This window comes from Vidua chalybeata, chromosome 4, assembly GCF_026979565.1.
Source record: "Vidua chalybeata isolate OUT-0048 chromosome 4, bVidCha1 merged haplotype, whole genome shotgun sequence".
Taxonomy (NCBI): domain Eukaryota; kingdom Metazoa; phylum Chordata; class Aves; order Passeriformes; family Viduidae; genus Vidua; species Vidua chalybeata.
Window position 1 is genome coordinate 14,313,576 of NC_071533.1, and position 20,273 is coordinate 14,333,848.

General features: G+C 41.3%; 1 long non-coding RNA gene across 1 annotated transcript in view; it reads right to left on the reverse strand.

Moving 5' to 3' along the window:
- Nucleotides 1-20,273, reverse strand: part of LOC128787653 (uncharacterized) — a 146,487-nt gene that overhangs the window by 109,235 nt on the left and 16,979 nt on the right. Inside the window, exon 2 of the long non-coding RNA XR_008430776.1 lies at nucleotides 18,941-19,041. This is a non-coding gene — a long non-coding RNA (uncharacterized LOC128787653). The remainder of the gene's footprint in view (nucleotides 1-18,940; nucleotides 19,042-20,273) is intronic.

Below are 20,273 nucleotides of genomic sequence, written 5' to 3' on the forward strand. Positions count from 1 at the left end.
GCTGTGAAGGGTTGCCAGGGAGCTGGAGCAATGACTTGTGGCCAGAAAAAGGTGGAATCTGAAGATGACAGAGGCATTTGTATCAGTACACGGATCATGAAGCAGGAGGCACATCCTCCAGAGCACACTGCTAAGGCAGAGCTTGTAAGCACAAGGGATAAAGAATACAGTGGCTATTTTGGGAAGATCATGAGTGTACAGTACATGACAATTAAAGTAATGAAGAGGGGAAACAGTGAGAACCCCAAGTAAAATCTTCCCAGATGTAGCCACAAAATTAGTGGAAGACATGGAATTAAAATCAAGCCTGCTGCCACTCTCCACCTCATCAAGACAACCCAGAACACCCTTTCCAAAGGGTAATGTTCTTGTGTAACATCTTCCAAACTTGATAAGCTTGGAATTTAAACTGAAGAAATTTGGATTTGTTAAATTTAACATAGAAATAAATATGTTGACCACTAGCAAAGCTTAAAGCAGCAATTTTTTGGAAAATAGGAAAATTCAAATGTCCTCTACCTATCATTTAACTGCAGGCTAGAGTGCTAAATTTCCTCTGACTCTACCTCATGCCTGTAAATCTTCCAGCCAGTCATTAACTGCCTGGTAAAGGACTGGCACCTCATATATTGTCACTTAATTATGCTATGCTACATTGGGCTTCCTAGGAGGCACTCATTTAGCACAAAAACACCTCTAAAGAAAACGATGTAGACAGACTGCCCCAGACGATGTAGAATGCAGCTGACAGGGGAATAGAAATGACAACTAAAACAGCCTTTGGAACGGAAGGAGAAACCGTAGCGACAGGGAAAAAGAAACCAAACATGGACATTTGAACCATCAGATAAACAGCAGCTGACAGGACATTTTAGATCTGGAAGGAGGGGGCAGAGGAGGAGGAGGAGAAGTGCACCAAAGTGGAAATAGAAAATTACCCTCCTGAATGAATGAGATGTGTTTGGAATGAGTCACAGGGGAAGGCGAGTGCAAGCATCAGCAAGTTGAGAAGCTGACTGCACGGTACCTTGCTCCTGAACCCGGTCTTCAGAAACTAGAGACGGCTGAATAAACACAATGAGAAAAACAGCCTGTTCTCACTTCCTACCTTTGCCACACTGAAATGAAAACACTCTCTGGGCACAGCCCTACGAGCACAAGGAGGGCACCGCCACTGCTGACTTCAACACATGCAAAGGACATTCAGCACCTCAGAATTGTCCTTACTTCTTCTCACTCCATAGAGATGCTTGGATCTTTCCTGCTATGGAAGGAAAACCAACCTTGCTGTTGTACAACACACACTGGCTTCAAGACCTATTGCCGAAAAAGCCCAGACTAGAACTGAACATAAAAGAGCCAGATCGGGATATTGAAACAATACCAATGCTGCCACATGGCAGTAACACACGCACACGCACACACACACACACACACACACACACTTCCCTCAGCCACTAGAGCCACTGTGGGTGCTGCCATGGATGGAGCATTTACAAAGAAGTCTGTGGAAAGGCAGAACTGGGTCTTTGGCTGCTCCACAGCAGAGAAGGATTTGGAGTATTTATGGTAACAAATGGCTGCAGCGGAGGTTTTCCTCCCCTCCCCTGGCTAAACTTTATTTCCCCTCCCCTTTTTAAACATCAGCATTTCTCAGTCCCAGTGACATCTACCAAACTGGAAGCTACCACCCTTCAAAGCCCAGTTGCAACTGCTGTGCTTGGCAGCTTTACACTTAACCCTGGTGTCATTCAGCTACTTCAAGTCACTGGACAAAGTCAGGAATTACATGGAAATTGTCAGTGATTGGTAACATTCAAGCAAGATCTTTTTTCCCCCCACAAATTTGATAATACCCAATTCAGGGTGGTGCAAATCAAGGTGGAAATATAGGTTCAGAACCTAATATGCATACACCCATATCCCTAATTGGACTGAAAAAATTGTCTCATTTTTTTCTCCCCATTTTTCATTGATAAATTCAGAGTTTCCACTTGGGAAGAAATTCCACTTCCTAAGAATACACAAATAATGTGGTGGGCAGAGAGAAATTTGGTTTGCTCCATATTTTTCTTCGATTCATCTCCTGAAGGCTGCTCAGGAAAAGCCTGCTTTGAGTCCATGGATAGTAAGGAATTAGGGACACAGCTTGTCTATGTAAAACCGTATGTTTGCTAATATCACTGCAGACAAGGAGCCTCCTCAGTACTGAAGATGTTTGCTGAATGACTTTGTGCTGCTACCTGTGCAATGGAGCAGGCACTTCTGGACATGCAATTGCCTTATGAGCTACTGAAATAATTACTACAAACGGCGCTGAAAGGATTTCTACAACAAGAGGCAGCACTGGTGTGTGTTCCTCCGAGCTGGAGAAGTGACTTGAAATCTATCCTTTCCCTTTCCTTATCTCCACATCACTTTGCCAGCAAAGGTCAATTACCTGCTCACCAACAACCAGCTCATAGAATTTGCACTATTAGTGAAACCTTAGTCACCAGTTCTGGCTGCCTGCAAGTATAAAAAGCAGCAGCAGTGCAAGCCTGTGTTAGAGCTGGTCAGGAAATTATACCCCTACTTCCCAACCCACACAAAAGCATTTTAGGAAAATGAACAATTTCCAATTTGATCGGAGTTTCCAGTTTACATGCAGAGTTAAATTTTGTTTGGTTTTGGCAACTAAGCCCTTTCCTCAGTTCAGTAAGTTTTAGTGTTTTTTGAAGACAGGCTAGAAATTCAACCCAAGTGGAAAGTTTTCATTTAAGTTTTTCATTTCATCAGAAAGTTTTATTTCACTCATCCCACAGATTTTTGACCAAATAAACCAACCAGCCTCACAGGAAAAGTCCCTTTCAACACACAGGACTTCTGCCTTCTTACTTATTATTACACACTCAGTTCACATTGTACTGCTCACATCCAAGAATCAAAATCCTAAATATTTATCCTGGGCTTTTTTACATAGTATTACTTGCAAAGGTTGAAATCAATTTGCAAAACTTATTCTAAACTAGTGCAAATATGTTTTGAAGCTTTCATTGTAAATGTCATGGAGCAATGCTGATACCAACATTTTGGACAGCTTTTTACATGTACTAACAGTACACAAAATCTGAGGAGATTAGCATCTCACTGCAAAACTAAAGGCAGATGACAAGGCTTCAAATAAATCACAGCAGCATAAATCTGTTCTGTTTTCAGGTCACTGAGATCTCTGGACACACCCAAGTGTTGTCTTTGTTTTTTACTATAGGGAAAGAGAAGAAAAATTCACACAAAGGTGCTGCATACAGGCGTTTCCAGATCTTAGAGTAGTTCCACTTTTAAAGAAGGTGGAAAAAAAATATATATATATATAAAATGCAAACATGCAAACACAGTAATTGTCAGTCAGACTTGTCTATCAGAAGATATTTGTGAGAGATGTCCTTTAGTACCTGGTAGTTTTCAAACATAACTGTTGAGAACTGTGCAAATCAGAATCTGAAAGTTTTAACAGTTTAAAGTGAGATTTGTCTGATCTCCTTAGTGAAACTTTTACCTCCATTTTGCTCACAACCCCAGCCTACAAACGTCTGTCAAAACTACCAAACTGAAAATGGAGTAAGATAATAAAAATCAGAGCAAGAAACTATTCTGTGTCTACTCCCTAACATGGAACCAAATTTCATGGATCCCTATTCTTTTTTCATAAATTAATGTCCAAGATACCCCAAAATGCAGCAGAGCGTTGGAGGTAGCCAAATGTGTTGCCCAACCAAATGTGTTGGCCCAGCAACTTCACAGCAGGATGGGATCTTCATAGCAAACACTTGCTGGGCTGGGACTTAATGGGACAAATTCTCAGTGGTTAAATCCCACCAGCTCTAATGGAGCTACATCACTGAAGATTTGGCCACATTATTTTTATGTTCTTTCCTCTGCTGCTTCCTTAACCACAGTTTAAGTCTCACCTTTTAGTAGAAAATTTCCACTTGGAGAAAATGCAGGCCCTGTTTCTAAGGAAACATAAGGACTGTGGCATTAAATGGTGTAAAAATAAATCATCTTCCACAATACTTCCTTCAAAGTCTCACTGTGCCCATTAGAAGACCAAATCATACCTGTGGTAGATATCTGACCTTAACTATTGCCTGTGATGGATACACATAAAGCAGTTTACACAATTTTTATAGAAGGCAAAAAAAATATATATTTAAAAGAGATTTAATAGTGGCATGCCAAGTTATATGTTCTGTAAAATACTGTTTTATGGAATATGCTCAGGCCATCCCAATGGGGAGAAAAATCATAACTATTTTTCCTTGCTTTGTTTTGAAACAGCAAATATTTTCACCCTGAAGGTCATTAAAGTGCTCACTGTATAGAACTTACTTCAGAACCACAGTCAAGCCCCATATATACTGTACTTTATCTTTGTATTTATCAATATTCTACAAAAAGCTGGATGTTCCTATGTAAGATCACATTTTATTAACCTATGCTGAAAAATACATATGTTTGGCAAAAAATTGGCCAGGTAATCACTTAGCAAATTGCACCATATTTGAGAATTGTCCATGGATATCACAAATACACTTTATCCCTAAACATAGTTTAGCTCAAGTCTCCTTGTCTCAGCAATAAGAGATTTATTAGGTACTTCCAAAAGGGTTTCTCTATCACAATTCCTAGTCAAACACACCAGGAGGATAATACATTTAATGTTATCACTTAGGAAACAGCATGCCTTATACCAGTAAACCAGGACTCTCAGGGACAAAAGGAAGTGGGGAAGAGCCCTTAGACCTTTAAAGATATGGCAAATAAATTTCATTATTATAAGAAACTTGGCATCATAAATGAGCCTTTGATAGAAAGAATATTTCACTATGGCTACTTGCAAACTCTGTAAGAAAAATCAATTTAGACTTTCCAAAAAACTATTATAGAGTGTATATGAATGACAATTAAGGACAGAAGACTATTAAATCCTTTCTCTAATACATTCTAAAGAGCAGAGAGTCAAAAGTGGAATGTAAAGCAAGTTTATAATGGATTTATCATGCTTGCCTACTTACAGCATCAAACTGCTTGGAGAAGAGGTCTTCTTGGAACCCAAATCAACCAAGAAAACTGCACACATAGGAGTATTTTAGTGAAATGACAGAGTAATTACATTGCATTCTTCCAGATATCATAGTGGCACTTGGGCAACAGAAATTTTTTACAGCGCATACTCAGTGGTCTCAGGATAAACATGCTAAGCAAGGTTTTTTAATCTGTTTGAGGAGTCTTTGTTTTGTCATTAAAAAAATAGTAATAGATCATTGTTTTGTGGCAATATTCCTACTTGTTCATAGCTGAGGATATTTTTATCTGGCAAAAAAACTAAAATAACCTTACACTGAGTAGAATATATAGGCTTTACAAAACTATCACAACACAAAAGCAGAAATGTCTCTGTGCTCAGGTCAAACTGAACCTCAGTGGGAGGTCAAGTGCAAATTATATAAAATTCACTGGTTAAAGTCTACATTCCCACATTACTACACAAAGCACAAGTGAAAACAAACTTGCATTATCAATTCAGCACCACAGCTTTCCAAGGCTGGCCAGTTGTGGGGTCCTCCTCAGTCTTTGCATCAGGAACTATAGGAAATGACAAAGTATTGTGGATTACAGAACCATTATCCTAGAACCACGTGATTGGAAAATACCGTGCTTCAGCTAAGGTCTTGCCAAATCCCAGATTAACACAAGCCCAAGGGGCTAGATCAGTTAGCACAGACTTAGCAAACCACCTGGAGACATCTTCATGACTATGAATTTTTTCTTCAGAAACCACCAAGGCCACATTTGAAAGATCCCTACCATAATTAAACTCCATGGTGCAACCTGGACCAAGAGAATTTGAACATGTCCAAGCAGATATTTATGTTCTCGTCTTCCCTTACCATTCCTCTGGTACTGAGTATCATTCCTTGCTTTGTGCCTCAAGGCTTCAAGTAAAGTTACAATTCTAGCCTGAGAATCAGTCTTTCCTCTGCTAGGAGAAATTGCAGATTCTGTATTTGCATACAACCTGGAAGAATACAGTCCAGACCAGGGTATCTCCACAGCATCCCCTACTACAGGATGTATGCTAGACCATTCCCTGAGACCAGCAGCCAAGAGATAACCTTGGAAAAGCTTTTGTAAGGAATTTGGTATACCTGAGTCCTCTTTGAGGAAGGAGAAACCAGGGGACCTGCTGCAGATCAAAGCTTCCATCCATGATTGCTCTAAGTCCAAGATATGCAACAAAGTGCCCAGAAACTGTTCTCATATGAAGTTTGTAGAAATAGGGGTGTTAGAAATGTTCATGTCAAAATCAAATCCAAGCTGAGCTTCTCTAGTTTAAAGCTCTGCTCCACAGCCAAATAGAAATATAAGTCTATCATACATAAGCCTATCATGTGTGAATGAATTCTGAATTATTTAAGCTGACTTACAAATTTAAAATGAAAATCAAGCACCCCTGTGCAAAAACTAAGAATAGCATCTAAAATTTCACAGCAGAAAAAGCTTTACTTCCGGAAACGTGGAAACAGCCTTTGGTATTTTTTGTTCTTTTTGTCACCTCGTGACAAACAAATCCCTTTGATTTTTAATAAACCCAGTTGTATTTTCCACAGTTTGCATGACTGAAAATTCTTTTAAAAAAAAAAAAAAAAAGCCAACTTTAAATACACTAAGCTCAAAATAGAATTTTGGAGAAGATCGTTTTTATATGGAAGTCATCAAATCACAGAGAAGACTATTTTTGCAGCCTGTTGTTCTCTGGGGCTTGTTCTTTGAGCAACTTCTCCAAGAGCAACATTGGTTCTGTTTGCAATTCATCTCTCCAGTGAGCATTTTTAAACTTGAAGAAGTGGCAGTGTAGTGGGGGAAGGAAATGAGAGGCCAGAAGACAAAAATGTGGATATGTTTAAAGCAGGGGTCCTACAGGAACGAGAGGGTTTGGCTTTGCATGCCTGTGAATGTATTTTAGATTTAAAGGAAGTCTTGCTTGCAAGGCAAAACCGCTGGCAATGTGAATTATACGAGCCAAACTTCCTCCAGTTTGGCAGGGTGGAGAGAGCAGCCACTGTGGTTTGACTCTCACTGATAATAGCCGACCCTCCCTCCACCCCCTGAAAACTCAGCACTCTAAAAATAAGAAGGAAGCAAAAGGAGAGTCATTTCCTTGCCAACGCCAGTAGCTGGGAGGCCTGGAATGATGCCATTAGATACCCTGCTATTTATTGCCCATTTCCACCCCATAGGAAGCTTGGGGAAGTAGTTGCCAAAAGAAAAAAAAAAGAAGGGAGAAAAATAAACCTTCCTGTTTGGCTTAACATTTGACAGGACAAAGTCAGATAATTCTAGCTCTACATTTTGCATGTTCTTGCCCACAGTTGTTTTCCTCCAGAGGTTCCTTCTGAAAACAAACAAGGGTTTTTATACATCACTGCTTTCAAAGCAAACACAGGAAGTATCTTCCCAGTCTTCTTTGCTGTTTCGCTGGGCGCTTTCATTCTGGACAGCACAAAACCGGGAGTGTTAAGATATATATGCTCATTAGTTCGGTTTCCTTCAGACTTTTTCATCAATATGAAAAGTTTTACAACTTAGTTGTAGTTTTATCAAGTTGTCTCAAATCAGAGACGTGACTCTGGAGGAAGGAGTGGGAAAAGACCAATTAACTGAAGAGAACATTATTTGTTATGTCCTCTCTGTTCAGATCAGAATGGATTCAAATTGGTCTCCTGTCTGCCCAAGGAAGGTCATACCTCTGAGCCTAGAAAGGTACTTCAGCACCTTCTCCTAAACTTGTTCCACTTTATTTAAATTAAGAATTAATTAAAAGAATCAAGACAAACTATCACCTGGTAGAGCTAACTCTCCATGGAGAGCTCAAGCTCTCCAAAGCCTGATCCTTTGAGGAGTTACAACTTATATCAGAAATTACAATAAAATAGAAAAGCTGTCAAAGCTGAGATTAGGTGAGTATCTGGAGACCTATTTTAAGTGTCTGGTCCAGACTGAATCTGGCTAAGAAATGGTCCTGATAGAGACTAGTTCCCAGTGCAGAGGCAGTCCAAGCAGTGATGTAGAAGGGTAACCACTCACCTTCTCCAGCCAGGCCACCAGTCTGAGTGATCAGGACAGGGCAGATTTGTAGGCCTGACCTACAGCCTACAAACATGCCACAGGACAGTAGAAAGTGCATATGGTGGGAATATGTGAAAATGCATCATTAGGACTGGATGGGAAGCTTGTTTCTTGTCCTGCTAACATTTTTAGGATTACAATAACAAATTCTTCTGCACCAGGACACAAAGGAGAAGACAGAGTGAGAGACATTCCCTCCAACTTTGAAAAAGAGGCATCCACACAGGACAGCCAAAAGCCCAGTAGTCAGAGCTTGTAACAGTGAAGGAACAGGAACCTCAGAATCAAGACCTCATGTTTGGCAGGCACATCTCCCACATTCCCAGGAAAAGCTCTACCCTCAGGGGTATTGGCTATTCTGAGCTTTCTGCTCTGGCTTTCTACAGGAACTCAGTGCCAGATCACAGAAATTTTTCCACGCAAAAGTTTCATCCAAATCAAAAAGTTTCCATGAAAAGTTTTGATGAAAAAAAATGTTTTCTTGGAAAATTCCTAACAAGCTCTAATCTTCACATTAAATCATGGCCATGGATTTACAGCAGTGTGCTGCACACATGCTGACTGGAGCCTAGTAAAACTGTACCGAGCTCTGGCTCGTCCTCCAGCCCTCCTTTGGGACATGTAAAATCTTGCATCCCCTGGGTCCTATACAACCTCCTGGTCAAAAATGCAGCACTTTTTCTATTCTTTTTTTGTTGTTAATCAAACTCCTGTTATTTCTCAGGAGCAAAGCACCAAGGCCTGAGTTTTTGTAACTTTCCCTTTTGTTTTCACCAAGTCACACCAAGCAATTCCCCCAGCAGGAATCATCTCAGATGTCCTCCCTGAATGGTGTGGCACAGAATTTAGAGGCACAGAAGGTTTTCTGTTACTTGCAAAGGATTACAAGCTGCTGAAAATTCTTCCCTTGCTCCCTGCTGTTTTGGAAGAGCAGTGTCATCTTTGAAATAAGCGGGGACAGCTGAAAACAGTGACGACTCTCCAATGCAGTGCACAATATCATGGAAGCTGCCTTTGTAAATGCAAGTGTTTGAATTGCAATTCTCAGCTTTAATAGGATTTCTGCTTGCATAGAAATTAAGTTATATTCTCTTGGCAGCTTTCAGTTTCAAGAGGAAATTACATCTTTCTTTCACAAGCAGTAAAGATCAGGAGGCAGTTTAGCACCCCACACTTCAGGTTTTTAGAAGGATTTTTTTCTGTTCTTTCCAAAAAGCCTGCAACCTTGCCACTCACAGTCCCATTATTTCCTTCTTTCAAAGGACAGCACTGAGGACTCAGCACAAAGCTACCTCTGATTGCGTGTCATCCATATTAGAAACTGCAGATCTATGTTAAATTTGGGCTGAGGTACAACACAGTTGTCATACTGGCAACTAAAAAACTTATGAAAATCATACATTTCTACGTGCAATAGACAAAGAACAGACATTGATGGCTAATCTGGCTTGAATTACCTCATATTTGGTGTAGGCCAAGTGCAAGCACGTGGACAGTTCCCCTGGAGCAAGTGCTGTGCAGTAAAATGTTGTTTCACAGCAACTCATCTGCATGCTAAAGCTTTTCACTTGGAGCTATGGCTCAGGCTAGACACGGAGTTGACCTGACCTTCACAAGAAGGAGCTGAAGGAATTGTGAGCCCTCAGTCTCTGAGCAGAGATTTCTTCCTGGCCAGGTACTAAACCCAGGAATGTTTATTTTTATACATATCTCTAAACAGCCAGTGTGCATGTGAAACATACCTAGGAGGGGAATATACATGGGAGCTGTTCAAGTTTCGTGTATAACCAACACCACTGACTCCACACAGTTTTCTCTTACTTGAAGATGATCAAGGCTTGTGATGCCAAAGCTTCAATCCCCGTTCTCTCCAGCACTAAATCCTGAGAAATCGGTATCAGTAAAGAGCTACTACGATATGCATGTTGCAGATGTATATGGTGATTGCCAATGGATTCTGGCACCTCCCAATTTCTGTGCAGTACAATAAAATATGGAAAAGAAAATAATATTTTCCTCTAAGCCTCTTTTCCTTATGCTGCCAAAACATCAACTACTCTGCCATCTCACCCTCCCTAGCTGATAGCACCCTGCACTTTTACACTGTTTGTACTTGCTCTGCTTAGAATTCAATTTCCTCTGGTGATCTGCATGCAGGCAAATATTGCCCAGGGCACTAATGTATATTTGCTCTTCTTGAATTGCACACAGAAATATTGTTGCTATGTGGCGAGCACAAAACAATCCAGAAGTCACCTGACATCCTCCATCAAACATTTAGGAGTCATCAAATTTAATTTCCCCTTTGTGCCATAAAACACCGAGAGGAAGCTTTAATAGATTGTATTATGTAACGGTTCTATAAAAATAGCAGGCCAGCACTGGAGCACTTCCTTCCTGAGGCCCAATAACCTATGCTGAAAGGATACACACTGGTTTCCCTGGCAACCATGAGAGATGACACTAGGGGAAAAACAGCAACAAAAGGACCATTTTTTGCTTAGTAAAATAAGGTCTGGCTTCAAGCTTGTGATACAGTGAATACAGAGTGCCTGACAGAGAGAGAACTGGTTAATAATTCTGCTCAGGTCCCAGTGACCTTGCAAGGCTATTAATGCTTTTCATTTCTTCTTCTACTGACTATGAAAAACAAAAAAACCCAAAACCACAACACCAAACTCACTTCAGCAACCATTAAAGTTTTAAATATTTTTAAATTAAAAAGAAAAAAAAAACAGGAAAAGAAGAAAAAAAGATATTTTATGCAGGACTGTGTCAGAGATTGATCTCACCTCCTAGCATTTCCACATTTCTCCACTCTACTTGCATAGATCTCAGGATTTTCACTTTTTGATTCAAAAGATTCCTTTCTATTTCCAAGCCTGCCACGCTTAGTACTCCATTGTCCAGCAGACAGCTGTTTTCAAGACAGGGCCTTTGTAAGTAACCAAAAAAACAAACTCCCTCCCCCCAAAAAACTCAAGGTGATACAGCACCACACTAAAAGCACAACCCAATGAGCTAGAACACTTAACAAGATCATCTCTAGTGCCTTATTCAGCCCTTCCACAGCCCCATAGTCCCACATGGAGCCAGAGATAAAAGTGACAAAAATGGTTTTTTGTTTCAGTCCAACCATAAGGGTTGGAAGTTTTCTTGTGGCATAACCACATGAGCTTATTCTTGTCACCTTCAGCTTTTCCTGGGCAATTTTTAACCCTTGTTTGTTGCAAGAGTTCCTGCTGAGGCAGCTCCCACACCAAATTGCTTTCTTCACTTGCACCTCAGAAACCTCTGGCACATTAGGGTAATACACAGTGCAGTGTCAGTGGGCAAACACATGTTTTTGAGAAGATTAAAAAATAAAAAGAAAATAAAACAGTTGTTTTCTCTACAATCTGGAAAGCAGCTGTCTAAGGCTCATTTCCAGCCTTTCTGAAAAATTCCCTTCCTCCTCCTTGTCAGTCAATAACAGGAGGCAGTGCATTTGAACAGGAAATGTAGTGGCACATAACTCTCCTGCTGAGCAACTCCACCATCTTGAAGCGGTCCTGGGCTCCTCACGCAAGCCAGAGAAATGTAACATGTCCTGCTGAGGAGGAAACCCAGGAACAGAGACACTACTCTACAGCAGCAGGTATCCTGGCTGGAATGCTATTTCTGTCATTATAGCTCCCTTGCTAAAAGCATGTCTTCAGTCTTCAAGTGGATATTTGGATCTTGCTCTTCATTTCCTCTTGGAAGTGAAAAGGTGTTTGCTGTGGCTGTATTTCAGCAGGGAATTAAGTCACCCCTATGTGTTACCTACTTCACAGGATCACACATGTTCCTTTAGACCTGTTCACACCGGGTGAAACTCTCCCCTACACACAAGGCCAAGGCATGACATAACTATTTAGGAGGTTAAACAGGATTTGAGGGGTGTGTAAGGCACTGTAGCTGGATAAATTTCCCTCAAAACTATTTAATTGTGACACAGTAACCCTTTCAAACACATACATGAGGCCTTTATGAAGTGTCCAGTTTAGGTGGAAACAGGTGAGAAACAAATTCTTCTGCCACCTTCAAAGTAGTTTTGTGCAGACTCTCTTGTGCACAAGTTCTGCCCAGTTCTGACTGGGAACTGGCCACCAGGGCACTGGTGCAATGCTCTGTGGCTCCCAGCCCTAAAGTTAGCAATGACACAAGACTCCATAGCAAGGTAGCAACAAACCACAAGGACAACTGTCACAGCAAAGTTCAGCTTCATTAAATCCAATTACCCAATGGGATAGTCCCTTATCTAACATGGAACTCTGAATGGTGCAGAAGCAGCAGCAGCAAGGCAACCTGGCACAGAGTCCTAAGAAGCGAAGAGCCCAGCACCAGCACAGTCCCCATGCTTGTTCAGCGGCACAGCTGGCAGGTAGGGAGGCAGATGGAGTAAACCCTCAGGTGTCCTACAGCTCCTGCTCCTACCTGGGAGCTGCCAGCCCAGCAGCCACATTTGCCGACTTTGTTGCAGTCTTCATTACCATGGAGAGAAAACCCTCTCTCTATCAGAATGCCTTGCTCGCCACCAATTGAGCAGCCACTAACAGTGCCTGCTCCTACTCCTGGCAGGATGCCAGCTCAGGCACCGCTTACTCAGTTACTTAGTTACTATGCTTATTTAGCACCTAAGTAGGTAGTGCATTAACATGTCAGGATTTCAAAAGTTAGTATGAGCTCACTGGGCATTTCCACTTCCGAGTCACAGCAACCAGCACAGGAATAATTAAACCAGCTACAAATGCCTCCAAATGTAAGGCGTATGTAAGACAGACTGCTCATCCGACTTTTAAGGGCAAAAGCAAAAAATATATCCTCCTCAGTATATTTTAAAACAATAAAGGAGAATTTACAGTCAGAGAGAGTTAAGCCTACAAAATTACCCCCAATACACTTCAGACAACAAAAATACAGGGAACATGCAGGAGTCCTGAAGCAAGCTGTAACAAGGTGAAACAGACACCTGAGAGCATGCCAAGGCAGGTTAGTGTTGCCAATTAGAGCATGCTGAACTTGCAGCCACTAGTACCTGTTCACTGCCCTGCAGACACACTGCTGGCAGCAGGCTGTTAACATTTAACCAGGGCCCTGGGGCCACTGCGGTGTCTTGGTGAGCCTGTGGAAACCTACACAAGCTCCCTGGCTTTAGGCTGCACCTATGGGTTCAATACACACAACCATGGCACTCTTGGAAGATGACACTAGCAGCTTCCTACAGGATCTGTCCAGCCAGGAGCTAGGCCTGGATTGCAACAATTAGGCTAGAACTGATCATGGCAATGACAGTAAGAATTAAGGACAAATATTTTTTACTTTCAAATTAGCCATTTAGCCAGTTTACCTATGTAAATTTTATCATTTCACCACACCAGAGGGAATAGGAGCCCCAGAGGAAGGCAAAGCTTTTGATACTCTTAGGTTTGAGAGAGAGCGAGCTTCCAAAATAAAGTGCATGTCAAGATCAGGTCCTTCAGAATTACATCTTAATCCTTCCAGTAACAAGGTCAAAGCTGTTTAAAACAGGTATCATGCTGTAATATTTTCCCTTGTGGAGAAGCAGGTTACGTATGAAAACCTAAGAGCTATCATGCTGTCTCAGAACAAATCACCCATCCCAACAGCCTGTCCCCCAGTAGTAGTAGAGAGCAGATCTCTCAGAAGGAGCAGAACTGGGTGAGCACACACGATACCTCCTGGCAGTCTCCCAGCAGCCAACCATTTGAGGATCAGAGACTTCCTGTGCCAGACTCCTTTTTATCTATTTAGTCACCCTCAATTAATTTCTCTTTCATGAACCTGTCCAGTTGACCTTTGTACCCATAAAGCACACTATCTGGTTGCTCTAAGTGGATAGACAGGTATCCCTGGTATGTGAGGCAGCAACATTCTACTGCTACTGAAGGGAGGAAACTACAAACCAAGAGTTTTGCAAGGCTGCCTGCTTAACACAGCTCGTGATTTCCTCAGTGCTGCCCCCCCACCACACAGGCTACATGATGGAATCAGTGAGGTGCGATAAAGCTGGACATCTCAGTGCTACCAGGTTTGTAGGGACACAACAATTAGAAGCTGGAAAACAATTCAGGATTCAAGGGGCTTTTCTGATGGCTGAACTCAGCCTCTGAAGTATCTTAAAGCAAGCAGGAGTTTGCAGGAGCATCCCTATTTAAAGCGCTATAAAGGTGCCTCTGCAAGATGCAACTCTCCAGAGACTCCTGGAAGGAGTGGAGTCTCTGGAATCTTGTCTGAGCCAGCCCAAGCACTGCAAGGATTCCTAGAGCATGTAATCCAGGAATACCATTCCCTACCATGCCTCCAAAAGCCATGGACAAGCCTTCTACATGCAGATATTCACATTCTCTAAAAACAGAAATTCTTATGCCTGCAAGCATATCTCACCACCACGTATCAGTTCCTATCACTGGAAGTGTTGAGGAGCCTGCCAGTTACAAGGCACACTATGAATCAAACATGAAATAGGCAGAGAAGATAATGAATTTTTTTTTTAAAGGCAAAATGACATCTTATGTGTCCAGCACTGAGAACTGAGTCTACCTAAATCACAAAAAAAGTTCCATGTTCCCTGCTGCTCCCAAGGATAAGTTGTACTCCAAGCAGATCGTGTGCTGTTAGCTGTTACTTCCTTCAGGCAACTACTGCAGGGAAGTTAATTCTGTTTCCAAGTCACATCTTCAGGGATCGGGATCCTTTTGCATGTTTGCTGTCAAGCATCCACCACATCAAGGCAAACATTTGGAATAAAGCCTTGGGTGCAAGATACATTTGTTGCTAAATAAACAAAGCCAATGCTACAAAAAAAAAAAAAAAACAATCATGCTTCAAGGTATAAAGCAACAGGGTTTTCTGGCCAAAGAAACACCCAGCCCCTCATTGTATCCCCCATCTGGGAAGATACCTGGGCAAGTGATCCCACTGCTGCCTGAAGCACTGATAAAAGCCAAAGGCTGGGAGTGGCCAGGAGAGGAGATAAGCCATTGGACTGACCTAGCAAATCACACACTTTGTTTAGCTCGTTTCCTGGGGATTTGAAACAGCTCTTCCTATTCTCTCCAAACCCAGACAAATAAAGAGTGATGGCTTTAGAGCTTTTCAAATGACAAGAGTAGGAGGAAAGACAGGCCTATAGTAACAGGCTTTAAGGAGGGCACTATCAGCTGACATAGGGACCTGTATATTGGCTTATTGAGCAGACACCCCATGACAATATCCAAGTACTGAAATTTCAGTACAACGCTGAAAAAAAAGGCAATAATAATGTTGCAGGTTGCATGGGACAAACTGTGCAATGAGAGAAGAGCAAAGAGCTGGCACAGAACACTACAACCCTCTCCATGGCACCTGTTCTTACTGGTGCTACAACAGCAGAAAAACATTGGTGCTCCTTGAGCATTCTGAAGGACTGGAAATGGCATAATTGAGCTGCAACATAGTCACAGAAATATTTTTTGCACTTTTTCTTCCAGATGTTCCCACACCCTCTATCTAAGCTGAACAGAACATCCACACAAAGGTTTGTGGTTAGGGCAAAAGTAAACCCATTATCAAATTTCTCTGAGACTGTACTGGAAGTTTACATTGTAAGAGGAAAATCAAATTTTATGCATCTGATTATGAACACCACACATCTCAAAGTAAACATGGCCAGCCTGATTTGGGACTATCCCAGACAGAAAATGTTCAATGTAGGAAGAAATGTATTTAGCACAAGGAGTATCGTAAATTAACTCTAAATTCTATCAGCTTCTTTTCACAGTTCTTACTCATTGGAAACAGCCCTTGTCTTTAGTTTGGTTCATTTAAGTTCAGCTCTTGTCTCAATGTTTTGTGCTCAAATATAGCTGTACTAACAAAAATGGGTGCAATGTTCCATAATTCTCTACAGATGGATCAGGAGAATTCTCTACAGATGGATCAGGAATTCTCTATCATGCTTCTGGACAGTCCCTCTGTGCAATTGAATAGGTGTATCAAATATTTCCAGTTATCCTCTCACAGTCATAAAAGCAGAAAAGAAAACTAAGGGCAAAAATTTAAATACTACAGCTGGAATACAGAAAGCTGAAGTTATTAATAGATTTTGGACAAAATATATAAAATGTGTTTTGTAAAAGTGTGGAAGAAATGAAGTCAGCTCCAGACCAAAAGGTGTGTTTTGGGATTTGATGGGGTTTTCCCTTCTAGGACTCAAAAAAGACTTCTTACTGTGAAAGAGGTTTCACAACTTTAAGGCAGATCAGTCAAGCAGACAAATAGATACATGATGGCTACCAGAATATATATCAGCAAATGGTGTCCAAGATTTAAAGACAAATGGATTTGAGTCCCAACAGTGAATGGCTGGTCTGTTCCCAATAACACATAAACCTACCTCCTTTCAGAGTTTGACCAGGAACATATTTTAATGAAGTCAGTTGAGAAAAGGTGTCCCATTCAGTGTATTTGCCTACTTTGAAAGGCAAATTAGGATCTCAACAATTATTCTAGGAAGTAGGTATTTTCTCCAATCACTTTTGTTGGTTTAAACAAAATCATTAATTTTATTCAACTTTGAGATTCAAGTAAAAGAAACCCTCAGAATTATTCTCAAGTCAAACCCATGAGATCCAAAGAAAAAGGGCTAATTTCACATAGTTTGGTACTGAATCATGTGGTTAAGCTGGGCTCACACAGTTTTTAGGACAACATGTTTACACAAAATTGGATAAACAAAATCTTTAAGGAATTCACACACAACTGCATTTTAAAAGAGTTTATTCTTGGCACAGATGGGAACAACTCCCATCAGCTTGAATGGAAAACTCACCTGTTTATGCCAGGACTGACTTTGTTCTCCAGCACCTGCAAACACAAGGCAGAGGACCAGCATCCCCACAGCAAACTGAAGGTTCATACCTTTGTGAGGTCACTCTTTTTGATGAGGTGGACAGCAGTAGTGAACCAGGACGTGGGCTGTTGTGTTTTCAGATATATTCAGCAGCCATATTTAAGCAAAAAAAAAAAATCACACTCCTGTCCATCTTAAGGACTTGTTTGGAATTATAAAGACATATGGTATTTTTAGAGGCTGAAACAAACTGACTCACACTCACCACTGCCAATTGAGAATAAGGCACATTTACTGATGTAACCAATGTTCCACTTCAATCTGCTTTCCCATCAAACTTCAACATTTTATTTTAGCTGCAAAAAGGTTTATTAAAACCCTGTAGCCACATGATAATTCTCTCAACAGAGAAATGTGATGCAAGGCTCAAAAAACCCAAACCTATGCAGCTGGACTCATTTTAAAAATCACCTTAAGTTGCATAGCATTCCACAGAGTTCATATTTTATTGTGCTGTTTAAATGAAAAGAAAAACAGTTGTTCCTCTGATTTTTTTTTACACACCCAAAAATCAAGGAAGTATGGGGTAATATCCCCAACTCTGTCACCAAACCCACTTTGTGGATTCCTTTTGCTGTCCTTAACTGGCAGAAAATAATGATTTGTATCTGTCCTGCACCTTTGCCCTCTTCCCCACAAGCTCAGCTTTTCTGTTATATGAGTTAGACATAGCTGCTTACCCACCCATTTCAGCAGGAGCTGGAAGTTTAAATCCTGGAACCTGATCTGCATGGGGGGTTTAAAACTTGTTAGATGGAAAATGACAATTATGTTGTATTTATCAGTTGGTTGCAAAGATACCTCTTACACATGAAGCAAGAATATCTTTGCAAGAAAATACCCAAGACAGGGTATTTTAATTTTCTCTGTGTTCTGCTCCCAGTGAAGCAGCTGAGTGAATGACACACCACTTTTCTCCTAGATGACAGCAAACAAAAAGCACAGGAAAAATTTATACTGTAGTGAATCACATGCATAATTTGACTGGTGGAAGCTCTGAGAATGGAAAGAAAGATTAATTTAGTTGGTTTATCCCTTCCTTCGACTTCCACGCAGACTAACACAGTGCCTCCTCACAAAGGCTGCCCACAGCCTGGCACGGCTCCAGGCAGGCACTGGTGTGTGCCGGCTGTGGATCAGACAGCACTTTGTCCTGGCCAGGATGTGGTCTGCCTTTGTAACGAGGCCCATGCAAACAGGCGCCCATCGGCCCCTGCAGCCGGCTCTGGCAAACACCACTTGTCCCTTCACTAGACATAAATGAACTGTAACTACCTCAAAGGAGAACAAACAATATAAGAAAAGAAGGGGAAACATCCAGATTTAACCAGATTAACGATAACAGCTCTCCCAAGGGAAGGCTCCCCAAGAGGAGAATTCAGGCACTTATTAGCAGCCATTAACCACGTTTCTGGTTTGTGATGTGCCATGCAGCAAAAAGTACAAATCTGTGACTTCCCCTGTAGAAGAATTTAGGGAGGATTTTTAGCTTCACAGAAGACAGATTAGTCACAGCATAAACTGCTGCCCTAAACATTTCATATTTGTTTTGCATCCCCAGCATCCTGCTAAAAATAAAAGTGACAGGAAAAAATATCTGTGCTAGGCTTAGAAGCAAATGCACAGCACCACCACAACCATCACCATTCCTCTGCTGTGCTAAATACTTGTTATTCATCTTGAGCCCTTATTTTTGTCATTTGGCTTAAGCCTGGAACCAACGGACTTCAGAAAAACTGTTTCTTATCAGTAATTGCTATCACAATATTTGTATTAAGAGAAGGAGAACAATGAACAGCAAAGAACTCAGAGTTTTTCCTCAAACTTTCTTACCTTATTCCTGCCAGAATGCTGTTAATGCATGATCTTGGGAAGAAAGATCAACAGAATTCAACAGAACTGTGTCTCATTTTCAGGGATGCAGGACTCCATTTCTGAAAGCAGAGAGATTAGGATGACTGAAATCTGAAGTACTGATACTGTGCTGGGAGAATGGGTGCTGACAGCAAGCTCTTAACTCATCAGCAGATGCCGGTCTTGTTGACTGCATTTAAACTCAGTCACAGAAGCAAAAACCCCATGAAAGCAGCAAGAAACAAGGAGCAGCCAGACTGGCCTCTCTCATGACTAACACAAGATAACCACCTCTATCCATCTACAAACTCCATTGCCTTGACTAGAGAAAACACAGTTTCAAGGAACTATTGGACCCAGATATATAATGTTTGGATAGTGGTGCACTTGCACCAAATTAAAGCAAAGATGTGCCTAGGCAGGTGCAGCTGACACAGAAATAAAACTCCTCTCAGAACTCTGAGCTGTTCAGTAACTTAAATATCAGAAAGCATGAAAGACCACAGCTCCCCCTCCACTTTCTTCACAGGTCTTAGGCCCGGGACAAATTATGCAGATAATAAAAAGCAGAACAGTTGAGTAAAAAGTAGAATAGTTGGACCCACCACATTTGCAGCATCCTCAGGCAAACAGATTCCTATTTTATCCTGACCTCATCACAGAAGACGTTTGAGACCACTTCCACTAAGCCTGTTCACCAAACTTCAAATCAGCAAGGTGATACAGGCACCTTTTATGTGTCAAGCAATAAAACAGAAACAAATAAAATTTGGGATATTCCAGAAAAAAAAAAAAAAACAACCTTTCTGTTTCCAACTCTATTCTTATGAAATACCATCTGTTAGAGATCCCAACATTAAGCAGAGATCAGTTAGCAAACCCTGTACCAATAATTTAATCAAATTTGAACCTGTGGTCAGATATTCCTTCTTTGGGAAAACTGAAGACCCTCCACCTTCCATAATTTTTTAAATGGGGATTCCCCAGCTGCCAGGCAGAGACGGACTGTAAACTGCATCCAAACTACACTGAAAACATTCATCAACAGGTGCTTGGCACAAGGCAGCTCCCTGCTCCTGGTTTGGGAAAGAGCTTCTCCAACCAGGAAGGAACTCTGAGGCGCAGCAATAAGAGGCCCCTCCCTCCTGGTTGCTCAGTACAGAAGGGGCTCAGCAGTGCTTCCTTTGCTGCTCAGTCAGTTATTTGGAACCTCTTTATGTACTAAAACCTCATTGCTTGTGGTGCTGTTGCAGCTGAGGGTCAAGTCAGGAACAGATCCAGCAAAGGCTAACATTATTCCAGGGCACTCTGA